The sequence below is a fragment of the Lissotriton helveticus genome, chromosome 4_1 (genome assembly GCF_964261635.1).
Source record: "Lissotriton helveticus chromosome 4_1, aLisHel1.1, whole genome shotgun sequence".
Taxonomy (NCBI): domain Eukaryota; kingdom Metazoa; phylum Chordata; class Amphibia; order Caudata; family Salamandridae; genus Lissotriton; species Lissotriton helveticus.
This window is the reverse complement of record NC_136063.1, coordinates 1,234,610,728-1,234,624,099: the sequence shown is the minus strand read 5'-3', so window position 1 is coordinate 1,234,624,099 and position 13,372 is coordinate 1,234,610,728.

The following is a 13,372-nucleotide window of genomic DNA, read 5'->3' as shown; positions in this document are numbered from 1 at the left end:
AATAAACTATGGTGGAGGAAGCATTGGCTCACAATTGGATCACGAAGAAAGAAGGGGAATTCCTATGCCAAAAGAACCCTAGAATCCCGTATCTATATACTTTACCAAAGATACATAAGAGGATAGACAACCCCCCTGGACGCCCCATCGTTTCAGGCATTGGATCAGTCCTGGAATCTGTGTCCAGATTTGCAGACGCCTTCCTACGACCCATGGTACAACAAACATCAACATACCTGAGGGACACCAAGGATGTACTAAATCTACTTGAGGAGCTCACCTTTGACCCAGACTCCCAACTATTGATAAGCTGTGACGTGGAGAGTCTGTATACCAGCCTCCCCCACAATGAGACCCGGAACATCATTGAAGACGTCCTATTCGAGGTTGACTGGGAATACCAAACCCCTAGGAATGTGGTCATGGAGTGTTGTTCACTGGCTCTTAAAGAGAATTTCTTCGAGTATGAAGGCACCCTCTACCTACAGAAGCACAGGACCAGCATGGGGAGCACCTTTGCTCCCAGCATAGCTGGTCTCTGTGTGCATAACTTGGAAACTACGAAAATACTCCATCCCATCAATCCATTCAGACACCATATAAGAACTTGGAGGAGATATATTGACGACATTCTCATCATTTGGGATGGGGATGAACGAACGTCAAAACAATTTCTGACATGGCTGAACATGCAGGACGATTTCCTGAAATTCACGAGCACCGTCTCGAACAGCAGCCTTGTATTTCTTGACCTCAATATCTTCCCAAGAGATGGAAGATTAATGACCACCACCCATTTTAAAAACACTTCCAAAAATTGTTTACTCATGTACAGCAGCTTTCATCCCAAACACCTACGGGATAATTTACCGTACGGGCAATTCCTCCGTCTGCGGAGGAATTGCACCGAGATTGAGAATTTCAAGCTCCAATCTAAAGACCTAAAGAGGAAACTGGAAGCTCGTCAGTACCCAGAGGCAATAATCAATCAAGCCTTCAAGAGAGCACGGAATAACTGCAGGGAGAGCCTCCTCGAAGAAAAAATACCCAAAGAGGAAGAAGAAAAAAGACCTATATGTATTACTACTTATAATACAAGTTCAAATCAGGTTACCAAGATTGTAAATAAACATTGGAAGATTCTGAACAGTGGGGGCCTACAGCTTCCAAAACCAATGTTCTCGCACAGAAGGGGGAGGAGCATTAGGGACATACTAGTGCACACAAGACTGAAAACCCCTAACAATAACCCCAGTAGGAACCCTGACGTTGTTCAAGGCCACCACCCATGTGGAAACTGCAGGGTTTGCTGTCTGACAAAGAAGAGCAATAAACTGATCTTCAGAAACAGAACGAGCTGGGAACAGAGGAATTTCACAACATGCAACACCAATAATGTGGTATATTTGATCACTTGCCCCTGCCACATGGAATACGTGGGCATGACCAGCAGACCCGTCAAAACAAGAATAGGGGAACACAAGAGCACTATCAAATGCAAAAGGGCAAGCACAAAATTGACAACACATTTTCTTGAACTGAATCACAAACCTGGAGAAATTCTTTGGACAGTAATCGAACAGGTGACCAAAGAAGAACAACTCCTTGAGAAGGAACAAAGATGGGTGTTCCGTCTAAACACTGACAAGACTGGCTTGAACGACGAAATACCGTGGGGACAACTTTAAGGATTGCACCAGAGTTACCTTAAGTAATAAGAAAGTGCTGCCATTTCTTTGGGACAGATGGTATATAGCAGAAGCCCAGGCAGAACTGCTCTTAGGACAAAAGGATTCCTCTGTTTTGCCTTTTCTATCTTTATTTAATATTCTTTCATTTTTTCCGATGAGGGCACTTTCTCAGCCTGCCCTTGCCCTATTTTGGCATTTTCGTGGTGACCACAAGCTTTCTGCATCGTACCATATGCATGAATAACTCATGGTTTTTCTCCACCCAATCGGATAAGTTCATCAAATGTATCCTTTTTCAGATATTTCTTTAGATAGATATAAACTTCACTTTAGGTACTTATACCTTTTGAGCCTGAAACGAACTGTACCTTCCACTGAATTTAAGGACAATCTACAAACATTATTTCCATAGAGTAACGTAAAAAGAGAAGAAAGACCCAACCTCTGGGCTCCGTTTTCACTCTGTCTATGCCACAGAGGTCGGCCATCTTTGTTCACGCTCTAGCTTTTCAGTCTACACACTGACTGAATTTGCTAATGCATTCGCTTTTGCAAGCCTTCCGGTCCAGGGAAGACATGGCTTGGCAGTTCGGGCTGGACTGTTCCCATGAGGCACAGGGTCAGACTGATTTGCATATAGCCATGTCTGAACTGGGGTGGCAGAGTGGGCTAAAGAACAGTGATGGATTAAACCCAGATCTTTTGACTGGGTGTGAGTGTTTGATTGATTCAGATGCTCCGTCCATCACCACCCCCTTTTGTACCGCTTTTGGCCACCATAAGTGTGGCAGGGTATGCTAAGACGTGAGTCCCTTGCTCACTTTGCCACTGGATTCAAGCAAGCCGGGCTGAAGGCGGCTGGAATGCCAGAAACCGGTCCTCGGAAGCTTGTTTCCGGTCCAGGGAAGACATGGCTTGGCAGTTCGGGCTGGACTGTTCCCATGAGGCACAGGGTCAGACTGATTTGCATATAGCCATGTCTGAACTGGGGTGGCAGAGTGGGCTAAAGAACGGTGATGGATTAAACCCAGATCTTTTGACTGGGTGTGAGTGTTTGATTGATTCAGATGCTCCGTCCATCACCACCCCCTTTTGTACCGCTTTTGGCCACCATAAATGTGGCAGGGTATGCTCAGACGTGAGTCCCTTGCTCACTTTGCCACTGGATTCAAGCAAGCCGGGCTGAAGACGGCTGGAATGTAAGAAACCGGTCCTCGGAAGCTTGTTTCCGGTCAAGGGAAGACATGGCTTAGCAGTTCGGGCTGGACTGTTCCCATGAGGCACAGGGTCAGACTGATTTGCATATAGCCATGTCTGAACTGGGGTGGCAGAGTGGGCTAAAGAACGGTGATGGATTAAACCCAGATCTTTTGACTGGGTGTGAGTGTTTGATTGATTCAGATGCTCCGTCCATCACCACCCCCTTTTGTACCGCTTTTGGCCACCATAAGTGTGGCAGGGTAAGCTCAGACGTGAGTCCCTTGCTCTTTTTGCCACTGGATTCAAGCAAGCCGGGCTGAAGATGGCTGGAATGCCAGAAACCGGTCCTCGGAAGCTTGTTTCCGGTCCAGGGAAGACATGGCTTGGCAGTTCGGGCTGGACTGTTCCCATGAGGCACAGGGTCAGACTGATTTGCATATAGCCATGTCTGAACTGGGGTGGCAGAGTGGGCTAAAGAACGGTGATGGATTAAACCCAGATCTTTTGACTGGGTGTGAGTGTTTGATTGATTCAGATGCTCCGTCCATCACCACCCCCTTTTGTACCGCTTTTGGCCACCATAAGTGTGGCAGGGTATGCTCAGACGTGAGTCCCTTGCTCACTTTGCCACTGGATTCAAGCAAGCCGGGCTGAAGACGGCTGGAATGCCAGAAACCGGTCCTCGGAAGCTTGTTTCCGGTCCAGGGAAGACATGGCTTGGCAGTTCGGGCTGGACTGTTCCCATGAGGCACAGGGTCAGACTGATTTGCATATAGCCGTGTCTGAACTGGGGTGGCAGAGTGGGCTAAAGAACGGTGATGGATTAAACCCAGATCTTTTGACTGGGTGTGAGTGTTTGATTGATTCAGATGCTCCGTCCATCACCACCCCCTTTTTGTACCGCTTTTGGCCACCATAAGTGTGGCAGGGTATGCTCAGACGTGAGTCCCTTGCTCACTTTGCCACTGGATTCAAGCAAGCCGGGCTGAAGACGGCTGGAATGCCAGAAACCGGTCCTCGGAAGCTTGTTTCCGGTCCAGGGAAGACATGGCTTGGCAGTTCGGGCTGGACTGTTCCCATGAGGCACAGGGTCAGACTGATTTGCATATAGCCATGTCTGAACTGGGGTGGCAGAGTGGGCTAAAGAACGGTGATGGATTAAACCCAGATCCTTTGACTGGGTGTGAGTGTTTGGTTGATTCAGATGCTCCGTCCATCACCACCCCCTTTTGTACCGCTTTTGGCCACCATAAGTGTGGCAGGGTATGCTCAGACGTGAGTCCCTTGCTCACTTTGCCACTGGATTCAAGCAAGCCGGGCTGAAGACGGCTGGAATGCCAGAAACCGGTCCTCGGAAGCTTGTTTCCGGTCCAGGGAAGACATGGCTTGGCAGTTCGGGCTGGACTGTTCCCATGAGGCACAGGGTCAGACTGATTTGCATATAGCCATGTCTGAACTGGGGTGGCAGAGTGGGCTAAAGAACGGTGATGGATTAAACCCAGATCTTTTGACTGGGTGTGAGTGTTTGATTGATTCAGATGCTCCGTCCATCACCACCCCCTTTTGTACCACTTTTGGCCACCATAAGTGTGGCAGGGTATGCTCAGACGTGAGTCCCTTGCTCACTTTGCCACTGGATTCAAGCAAGCCGGGCTGAAGACGGCTGGAATGCCAGAAACCGGTCCTCTGAAGCTTGTTTCCGGTCCAGGGAAGACATGGCTTGGCAGTTCGGGCTGGACTGTTCCCATGAGGCACAGGGTCAGACTGATTTGCATATAGCCATGTCTGAATTGGGGTGGCAGAGTGGGCTAAAGAACGGTGATGGATTAAACCTAGATCTTTTGACTGGGTGTGAGTGTTTGGTTGATTCAGATGCTCCGTCCATCACCACCCCCTTTTGTACCGCTATTGGCCACCATAAGTGTGGCAGGGTATGCTCAGACGTGAGTCCCTTGCTCACTTTGCCACTGGTTTCAAGCAAGCCGGGCTGAAGACGGCTGGAATGCCAGAAACCGGTCCTCAGAAGCTTGTTTCCGGTCCAGGGAAGACATGGCTTGGCAGTTCGGGCTGGACTGTTCCCATGAGGCACAGGGTCAGACTGATTTGCATATAGCCATGTCTGAACTGGGGTGGCAGAGTGGGCTAAAGAACGGTGATGGATTAAACCCAGATCTTTTGACTGGGTGTGAGTGTTTGATTGATTCAGATGCTCCGTCCATCACCACCCCCTTTTGTACCGCTTTTGGCCACCATAAGTGTGGCAGGGTATGCTCAGACGTGAGTCCCTTGCTCACTTTGCCACTGGATTCAAGCAAGCCGGGCTGAAGACGGCTGGAATGCCAGAAACCGGTCCTCGGAAGCTTGTTTCCGGTCCAGGGAAGACATGGCTTGGCAGTTCGGGCTGGACTGTTCCCATGAGGCACAGGGTCAGACTGATTTGCATATAGCCATGTCTGAACTGGGGTGGCAGAGTGGGCTAAAGAACGGTGATGGATTAAACCCAGATCTTTTGACTGGGTGTGAGTGTTTGATTGATTCAGATGCTCCGTCCATCACCACCCCCTTTTGTACCGCTTTTGGCCACCATAAGTGTGGCAGAGTATGCTCAGACGTGAGTCCCTTGCTCACTTTGCCACTGGATTCAAGCAAGCCGGGCTGAAGACGGCTGGAATGCCAGAAACCGGTCCTCGGAAGCTTGTTTCCGGTCCAGGGAAGACATGGCTTGGCAGTTCGGGCTGGACTGTTCCCATGAGGCACAGGGTCAGACTGATTTGCATATAGCCATGTCTGAACTGGGGTGGCAGAGTGGGCTAAAGAACGGTGATGGATTAAACCCAGATCTTTTGACTGGGTGTGAGTGTTTGATTGATTCAGATGCTCCGTCCATCACCACCCCCTTTTGTACTGCTTTTGGCCACCATAAGTGTGGCAGGGTATGCTCAGACGTGAGTCCCTTGCTCACTTTGCCACTGGATTCAAGCAAGCCGGGCTGAAGACGGCTGGAATGCCAGAAACCGGTCCTCTGAAGCTTGTTTCCGGTCCAGGGAAGACATGGCTTGGCAGTTCGGGCTGGACTGTTCCCATGAGGCACAGGGTCAGACTGATTTGCATATAGCCATGTCTGAACTGGGGTGGCAGAGTGGGCTAAAGAACGGTGATGGATTAAACCCAGATCTTTTGACTGGGTGTGAGTGTTTGATTGATTCAGATGCTCCGTCCATCACCACCCCCTTTTGTACCGCTTTTGGCCACCATAAGTGTGGCAGGGTATGCTCAGACGTGAGTCCCTTGCTCACTTTGCCACTGGATTCAAGCAAGCCGGGCTGAAGACGGCTGGAATGCCAGAAACCGGTCCTCGGAAGCTTGTTTCCGGTCCAGGGAAGACATGGCTTGGCAGTTCGGGCTGGACTGTTCCCATGAGGCACAGGGTCAGACTGATTTGCATATAGCCATGTCTGAACTGGGGTGGCAGAGTGGGCTAAAGAACGGTGATGGATTAAACCCAGATCTTTTGACTGGGTGTGAGTGTTTGATTGATTCAGATGCTCCGTCCATCACCACCCCCTTTTGTACCGCTTTTGGCCACCATAAGTGTGGCAGGGTATGCTCAGACGTGAGTCCCTTGCTCACTTTGCCACTGGATTCAAGCAAGCCGGGCTGAAGACGGATGGAATGCCAGAAACCGGTCCTCGGAAGCTTGTTTCCGGTCCAGGGAAGACATGGCTTGGCAGTTCGGGCTGGACTGTTCCCATGAGGCACAGGGTCAGACTGATTTGCATATAGCCATGTCTGAACTGGGGTGGCAGAGTGGGCTAAAGAACAGTGATGGATTAAACCCAGATCTTTTGACTGGGTGTGAGTGTTTGATTGATTCAGATGCTCCGTCCATCACCACCCCCTTTTGTACCGCTTTTGGCCACCATAAGTGTGGCAGGGTATGCTCAGACGTGAGTCCCTTGCTCACTTTGCCACTGGATTCAAGCAAGCCGGGCTGAAGACGGCTGGAATGCAAGAAACCGGTCCTCGGAAGATTGTTTCCGGTCAAGGGAAGACATGGCTTAGCAGTTCGGGCTGGACTGTTCCCATGAGGCACAGGGTCAGACTGATTTGCATATAGCCATGTCTGAACTGGGGTGGCAGAGTGGGCTAAAGAACGGTGATGGATTAAACCCAGATCTTTTGACTGGGTGTGAGTGTTTGATTGATTCAGATGCTCCGTCCATCACCACCCCCTTTTGTACCGCTTTTGGCCACCATAAGTGTGGCAGGGTATGCTAAGACGTGAGTCCCTTGCTCACTTTGCCACTGGATTCAAGCAAGCCGGGCTGAAGACGGCTGGAATGCAAGAAACCGGTCCTCGGAAGCTTGTTTCCGGTCAAGGGAAGACATGGCTTAGCAGTTCGGGCTGGACTGTTCCCATGAGGCACAGGGTCAGACTGATTTGCATATAGCCATGTCTGAACTGGGGTGGCAGAGTGGGCTAAAGAACGGTGATGGATTAAACCCAGATCTTTTGACTGGGTGTGAGTGTTTGATTGATTCAGATGCTCCGTCCATCACCACCCCCTTTTGTACCGCTTTTGGCCACCATAAGTGTGGCAGGGTAAGCTCAGACGTGAGTCCCTTGCTCACTTTGCCACTGGATTCAAGCAAGCCGGGCTGAAGACGGCTGGAATGCCAGAAACCGGTCCTCGGAAGCTTGTTTCCGGTCAAGGGAAGACATGGCTTAGCAGTTCGGGCTGGACTGTTCCCATGAGGCACAGGGTCAGACTGATTTGCATATAGCCATGTCTGAACTGGGGTGGCAGAGTGGGCTAAAGAACGGTGATGGATTAAACCCAGATCTTTTGACTGGGTGTGAGTGTTTGATTGATTCAGATGCTCCGTCCATCACCACCCCCTTTTGTACCGCTTTTGGCCACCATAAGTGTGGCAGGGTATGCTAAGACGTGAGTCCCTTGCTCACTTTGCCACTGGATTCAAGCAAGCCGGGCTGAAGACGGCTGAAATGCAAGAAACCGGTCCTCGGAAGCTTGTTTCCGGTCAAGGGAAGACATGGCTTGGCAGTTCGGGCTGGACTGTTCCCATGAGGCACAGGGTCAGACTGATTTGCATATAGCCATGTCTGAACTGGGGTGGCAGAGTGGGCTAAAGAACGGTGATGGATTAAACCCAGATCTTTTGACTGGGTGTGAGTGTTTGATTGATTCAGATGCTCCGTCCATCACCACCCCCTTTTGTACCGCTTTTGGCCACCATAAGTGTGGCAGGGTATGCTCAGACGTGAGTCCCTTGCTCACTTTGCCACTGGATTCAAGCAAGCCGGGCTGAAGACGGCTGGAATGCCAGAAACCGGTCCTCGGAAGCTTGTTTCCGGTCCAGGGAAGACATGGCTTGGCAGTTCGGGCTGGACTGTTCCCATGAGGCACAGGGTCAGACTGATTTGCATATAGCCATGTCTGAACTGGGGTGGCAGAGTGGGCTAAAGAACGGTGATGGATTAAACCCAGATCTTTTGACTGGGTGTGAGTGTTTGATTGATTCAGATGCTCCGTCCATCACCACCCCCTTTTTGTACCGCTTTTGGCCACCATAAGTGTGGCAGGGTATGCTCAGACGTGAGTCCCTTGCTCACTTTGCCACTGGATTCAAGCAAGCCGGGCTGAAGACGGCTGGAATGCCAGAAACCGGTCCTCGGAAGCTTGTTTCCGGTCCAGGGAAGACATGGCTTGGCAGTTCGGGCTGGACTGTTCCCATGAGGCACAGGGTCAGACTGATTTGCATATAGCCATGTCTGAACTGGGGTGGCAGAGTGGGCTAAAGAATGGTGATGGATTAAACCCAGATCCTTTGACTGGGTGTGAGTGTTTGGTTGATTCAGATGCTCCGTCCATCACCACCCCCTTTTGTACCGCTTTTGGCCACCATAAGTGTGGCAGGGTATGCTCAGACGTGAGTCCCTTGCTCACTTTGCCACTGGATTCAAGCAAGCCGGGCTGAGGACGGCTGGAATGCCAGAAACCGGTCCTCGGAAGCTTGTTTCCGGTCCAGGGAAGACATGGCTTGGCAGTTCGGGCTGGACTGTTCCCATGAGGCACAGGGTCAGACTGATTTGCATATAGCCATGTCTGAACTGGGGTGGCAGAGTGGGCTAAAGAACGGTGATGGATTAAACCCAGATCTTTTGACTGGGTGTGAGTGTTTGATTGATTCAGATGCTCCGTCCATCACCACCCCCTTTTGTACCACTTTTGGCCACCATAAGTGTGGCAGGGTATGCTCAGACGTGAGTCCCTTGCTCACTTTGCCACTGGATTCAAGCAAGCCGGGCTGAAGACGGCTGGAATGCCAGAAACCGGTCCTCTGAAGCTTGTTTCCGGTCCAGGGAAGACATGGCTTGGCAGTTCGGGCTGGACTGTTCCCATGAGGCACAGGGTCAGACTGATTTGCATGTAGCCATGTCTGAACTGGGGTGGCAGAGTGGGCTAAAGAACGGTGATGGATTAAACCTAGATCTTTTGACTGGGTGTGAGTGTTTGGTTGATTCAGATGCTCCGTCCATCACCACCCTCTTTTGTACCGCTATTGGCCACCATAAGTGTGGCAGGGTATGCTCAGACGTGAGTCCCTTGCTCACTTTGCCACTGGATTCAAGCAAGCCGGGCTGAAGACGGCTGGAATGCCAGAAACCGGTCCTCAGAAGCTTGTTTCCGGTCCAGGGAAGACATGGCTTGGCAGTTCGGGCTGGACTGTTCCCATGAGGCACAGGGTCAGACTGATTTGCATATAGCCATGTCTGAACTGGGGTGGCAGAGTGGGCTAAAGAACGGTGATGGATTAAACCCAGATCTTTTGACTGGGTGTGAGTGTTTGATTGATTCAGATGCTCCGTCCATCACCACCCCCTTTTGTACCGCTTTTGGCCACCATAAGTGTGGCAGGGTATGCTCAGACGTGAGTCCCTTGCTCACTTTGCCACTGGATTCAAGCAAGCCGGGCTGAAGACGGCTGGAATGCCAGAAACCGGTCCTCGGAAGCTTGTTTCCGGTCCAGGGAAGACATGGCTTGGCAGTTCGGGCTGGACTGTTCCCATGAGGCACAGGGTCAGACTGATTTGCATATAGCCATGTCTGAACTGGGGTGGCAGAGTGGGCTAAAGAACGGTGATGGATTAAACCCAGATCTTTTGACTGGGTGTGAGTGTTTGATTGATTCAGATGCTCCGTCCATCACCACCCCCTTTTGTACCGCTTTTGGCCACCATAAGTGTGGCAGAGTATGCTCAGACGTGAGTCCCTTGCTCACTTTGCCACTGGATTCAAGCAAGCCGGGCTGAAGACGGCTGGAATGCCAGAAACCGGTCCTCGGAAGCTTGTTTCCGGTCCAGGGAAGACATGGCTTGGCAGTTCGGGCTGGACTGTTCCCATGAGGCACAGGGTCAGACTGATTTGCATATAGCCATGTCTGAACTGGGGTGGCAGAGTGGGCTAAAGAACGGTGATGGATTAAACCCAGATCTTTTGACTGGGTGTGAGTGTTTGATTGATTCAGATGCTCCGTCCATCACCACCCCCTTTTGTACCGCTTTTGGCCACCATAAGTGTGGCAGGGTATGCTCAGACGTGAGTCCCTTGCTCACTTTGCCACTGGATTCAAGCAAGCCGGGCTGAAGACGGCTGGAATGCCAGAAACCGGTCCTCTGAAGCTTGTTTCCGGTCCAGGGAAGACATGGCTTGGCAGTTCGGGCTGGACTGTTCCCATGAGGCACAGGGTCAGACTGATTTGCATATAGCCATGTCTGAACTGGGGTGGCAGAGTGGGCTAAAGAACGGTGATGGATTAAACCCAGATCTTTTGACTGGGTGTGAGTGTTTGATTGATTCAGATGCTCCGTCCATCACGACCCCCTTTTGTACCGCTTTTGGCCACCATAAGTGTGGCAGGGTATGCTCAGACGTGAGTCCCTTGCTCACTTTGCCACTGGATTCAAGCAAGCCGGGCTGAAGACGGCTGGAATGCCAGAAACCGGTCCTCGGAAGCTTGTTTCCGGTCCAGGGAAGACATTGCTTGGCAGTTCGGGCTGGACTGTTCCCATGAGGCACAGGGTCAGACTGATTTGCATATAGCCATGTCTGAACTGGGGTGGCAGAGTGGGCTAAAGAACGGTGATGGATTAAACCCAGATCTTTTGACTGGGTGTGAGTGTTTGATTGATTCAGATGCTCCGTCCATCACCACCCCCTTTTGTACCGCTTTTGGCCACCATAAGTGTGGCAGGGTATGCTCAGACGTGAGTCCCTTGCTCACTTTGCCACTGGATTCAAGCAAGCCGGGCTGAAGACGGCTGGAATGCCAGAAACCGGTCCTCGGAAGCTTGTTTCCGGTCCAGGGAAGACATGGCTTGGCAGTTCGGGCTGGACTGTTCCCATGAGGCACAGGGTCAGACTGATTTGCATATAGCCATGTCTGAACTGGGGTGGCAGAGTGGGCTAAAGAACGGTGATGGATTAAACCCAGATCTTTTGACTGGGTGTGAGTGTTTGATTGATTCAGATGCTCCGTCCATCACCACCCCCTTTTGTACCGCTTTTGGCCACCATAAGTGTGGCAGGGTATGCTCAGACGTGAGTCCCTTGCTCACTTTGCCACTGGATTCAAGCAAGCCGGGCTTAAGACGGCTGGAATGCAAGAAACCGGTCCTCGGAAGATTGTTTCCGGTCAAGGGAAGACATGGCTTAGCAGTTCGGGCTGGACTGTTCCCATGAGGCACAGGGTCAGACTGATTTGCATATAGCCATGTCTGAACTGGGGTGGCAGAGTGGGCTAAAGAACGGTGATGGATTAAACCCAGATCTTTTGACTGGGTGTGAGTGTTTGATTGATTCAGATGCTCCGTCCATCACCACCCCCTTTTGTACCGCTTTTGGCCACCATAAGTGTGGCAGGGTATGCTCAGACGTGAGTCCCTTGCTCACTTTGCCACTGGATTCAAGCAAGCCGGGCTGAAGACGGCTGGAATGCCAGAAACCGGTCCTCGGAAGCTTGTTTCCGGTCCAGGGAAGACATGGCTTGGCAGTTCGGGCTGGACTGTTCCCATGAGGCACAGGGTCAGACTGATTTGCATATAGCCATGTCTGAACTGGGGTGGCAGAGTGGGCTAAAGAACGGTGATGGATTAAACCCAGATCTTTTGACTGGGTGTGAGTGTTTGATTGATTCAGATGCTCCATCCATCACCACCCCCTTTTGTACCGCTTTTGGCCACCATAAGTGTGGCAGGGTATGCTCAGACGTGAGTCCCTTGCTCACTTTGCCACTGGATTCAAGCAAGCCGGGCTGAAGACGGCTGGAATGCCAGAAACTGGTCCTCGGAAGCTTGTTTCCGGTCCAGGGAAGACATGGCTTGGCAGTTCGGGCTGGACTGTTCCCATGAGGCACAGGGTCAGACTGATTTGCATATAGCCATGTCTGAACTGGGGTGGCAGAGTGGGCTAAAGAACGGTGATGGATTAAACCCAGATCTTTTGACTGGGTGTGAGTGTTTGATTGATTCAGATGCTCCGTCCATCACCACCCCCTTTTGTACCGCTTTTGGCCACCATAAGTGTGGCAGGGTATGCTCAGACGTGAGTCCCTTGCTCACTTTGCCACTGGATTCAAGCAAGCCGGGCTGAAGACGGCTGGAATGCCAGAAACCGGTCCTCGGAAGCTTGTTTCCGGTCCAGGGAAGACATGGCTTGGCAGTTCGGGCTGGACTGTTCCCATGAGGCACGGGGTCAGACTGATTTGCATATAGCCATGTCTGAACTGGGGTGGCAGAGTGGGCTAAAGAACGGTGATGGATTAAACCCAGATCTTTTGACTGGGTGTGAGTGTTTGATTGATTCAGATGCTCCGTCCATCACCACCCCCTTTTGTACCGCTTTTGGCCACCATAAGTGTGGCAGGGTATGCTCAGACGTGAGTCCCTTGCTCACTTTGCCACTGGATTCAAGCAAGCCGGGCTGAAGACGGCTGGAATGCCAGAAACCGGTCCTCTGAAGCTTGTTTCCGGTCCAGGGAAGACATGGCTTGGCAGTTCGGGCTGGACTGTTCCCATGAGGCACAGGGTCAGACTGATTTGCATATAGCCATGTCTGAACTGGGGTGGCAGAGTGGGCTAAAGAACGGTGATGGATTAAACCCAGATCTTTTGACTGGGTGTGAGTGTTTGGTTGATTCAGATGCTCCGTCCATCACCACCCCCTTTTGTACCGCTTTTGGCCACCATAAGTGTGGCAGGGTATGCTCAGACGTGAGTCCCTTGCTCACTTTGCCACTGGATTCAAGCAAGCCGGGCTGAAGACGGCTGGAATGCCAGAAACCGGTCCTCGGAAGCTTGTTTCCGGTCCAGGGAAGACATGGCTTGGCAGTTCGGGCTGGACTGTTCCCATGAGGCACAGGGTCAGACTGATTTGCATATAGCCATGTCTGAACTGGGG